The sequence below is a fragment of the Stegostoma tigrinum genome, unplaced genomic scaffold (genome assembly GCF_030684315.1).
Source record: "Stegostoma tigrinum isolate sSteTig4 unplaced genomic scaffold, sSteTig4.hap1 scaffold_54, whole genome shotgun sequence".
NCBI lineage: Eukaryota > Metazoa > Chordata > Chondrichthyes > Orectolobiformes > Stegostomatidae > Stegostoma > Stegostoma tigrinum.
This window is the reverse complement of record NW_026728472.1, coordinates 1,732,347-1,735,152: the sequence shown is the minus strand read 5'-3', so window position 1 is coordinate 1,735,152 and position 2,806 is coordinate 1,732,347.

Here is a 2,806-nt window from a genome sequence, read left to right as displayed (position 1 = left end):
GCAATCCCATCGCGTTAGCACTTTTTTTGACATCTCTGATTGACTTTTACATTCTGTCTCTACGTACAGAATCTGCCTTCTGTATATCTCTGGATAATTGAGTTGGGATGGTGAGATGGCATAATGAAAAGGAGCACGATTTTCCCTCCTATTATGTCTTCCAACTTCTCTTCCAATGAACATACATGGAATGAAAGAGAAAAAAAAAACAGAACAAGCATATTGTATCCGATGACTCTGTTCCGAGGAAGGGTCACCAGACCCGAAAAGTTAACTGCCTTTTTTCCCTTCACAGATGCTGCCAGACCTATTGAGCTTTTCTTGCAAATTTATTCTTGTTCCTGATTTACAAAATCTGCAGTTCCTTCGTTTTGTTTTAATCTGGACGTTTCACTCCCAGAAATGAGCAATAATGCAGTTGGAGCACTCATTCAGAGTCAGTTAACGTGGGCAAAGGCCCGAGAACACTTGTTTTCACTTTGAACGAGTGTTTCCTTTTGGCATGTTCATTGCAACGGTATCTCTGCACCATTCCCACGTTAGGCAATCCAAACACATTTAACAAAACCAGCTTTTTTTCTGGAAATCTCATTGGGCATTGTAGCAAATGTAAGGTAAAGAAGCTGGGTTTGTCTGGGAGTTGAACACAGCGACCTTTTGCATATCTACACCATATCATAATCTAAGCGAGAATCATACCCCTAGACTAACAAACCCTGCCTGTGTGCACTTGCCTAGCTCTGAACCAGCTGAGACTTACTCAGAGTGGATTGTCACGAATGTTGCTCCGGAAATTCAAACCAACTCAGAGTTTCAAGAACAATTTCCTCTCATTTTGTCTCCTTGCTCCCAGAATGGTGCTATTTGTCCATTCCAACGAGACTACGTTCTCTTCATTTGTGTATTAAACCATTTTCTTCCACCTAGATCACAATATATTTTGAAAGGTTCACAGACTGGGTTTCTGTTTCGTGTCATTTCCATGTTTCCACGTACTAACTGATTTCCCGCTTAAATTCTCATGGCGCTGCTCAGTCTTCATCATGCCCAGGGATGAAAGAATTCAGTTTTGTGGAGACATTCCAGAGGCTGAGATTGTTATGTTTGGGGCATAGAAGATTAAATGGAGATTTCATGGCACGAGCGTTTGGATGAAGTAGACAGTGAGAAACCTGCTTCCAAAGACCAGGGGCAGTAAACACTGGGATTTTTGAACTTTGAAGATAAATAGAGGTGCGTTTATAGAGGACTTTCCATGTCATGAAGTCCGTTCACCACGAGAAGAGGTTTTTTGTTCAAAGCTTGCTTCCTTATTTTGCACATGTGATACATTCGCCACAGCAAACCTGAGGGACCTCAGACTGACCTCGTTCTCATCAAAAACAGACTTCATCAGTAACGAAGAGAGCAAGATAGAAAATGCCAGAGATTGCCCACGCTTTTAACGTGCAGAATCATTCTCATTTACTCTATCCACACAAAACAGGAATCATACCGCTCGATCAATGAACCAGCAAACAGCTCAGAACAATGAACTCTCAGCCAGGTGAGTTTTCTTGTAAGCTAAGGATATCCCCATTGCCTCGGGGAGTGAAAGCAACATTGAGTTTTAAAAACAGATTCTTCCCATTCTAACTCCTTACTCCCTTCTCCCGGGACCAAGCTCTGTCCATTGGCACCTGGAGTAAGACATCTTCCACTGGCAGCTAGTGCTGGAGAAGGGCAGCATGAACGTGCTCTTCAGTTCTCTGTCAAACCTCCTTGTGAGGAATGGAAATTGTGGAAGTCTGTGCAGAAGGCAGATCGTACTTGCACAGGAACTGACATTATGTTGGGAACCTTGTCTAAAGTACTGCATCTGAGACAGCGAAAAATGCAGAGTTGGTACGAAAGAGAGAATCCCTCCCAATAATAGGAAACTGTTTCTGTATCTTAATGTCACAGGGAGGTCGCTGCTATATGAATCAGCGGGAAAGTTACTGCAGGGAGCCTTGTCATTCAGACACACTGTACTAGGTCTGTATAAACTTCATGGTGTTGATCCCAGCTCAGGGAATAGATTTTACTTTTCAAATCATTCTCAGAGTGACAGAGAAGCAATTCAGGCCAGCACTTTGACATCTTCTGGGGAGAACAGGGATGTGAGAGAGTGGACAGCTTTTACTTTTGTACAGCATTTACAATCTTGACCTGTGTGACAGTAGAATCAATTTGAGAGATTGCTTCAGTTACAGATAGCAGGAAACAGTTGAGTTGATTTACCTTGCTTCTGAAAGCTGTTCAGTAAATTGCGCAGAGCAACAGACTCTTCTCCTTGGCATTAGTGAAACGATAAACAGCAGAGTACGTCTTCCAGAGTATGGTCCCCAGCAGAACACAAGTAAAGAATTAAGAAGTGACAAGGTCTGTTAAAACCAATTCTGTGAAGAATTGAAGCCCAGGGACTGAAAATCCCTGCAATAGTGGGGATGTGGCTTTGTTGACTAGGATCGAGGAGGGTGCACAGTGCCGCTCCCAGGAGTCAGTGTTGGGACCACGTCTATTCCGGACAGGTATTAATGGCCCACAATTTTGCACAGAGTGGACATTTCCAAAATCCTTAATTTCTCAATTTTAGGCAAGAAATGTAATGACTGGAGGAATTCACAGGACCTAATTTTTATTTTCCAGTACATCTTCCATTGCCTGATCTGAAGCTGGAAAATTCCAGCTGTGAGAGAAGTGTAGTAAAGTTGATGAGTTGATATTCAGTGGTGTCAATTAACATCATCCTCACCAGGTTATTGTTTAAAACTCTCAGCTGGAA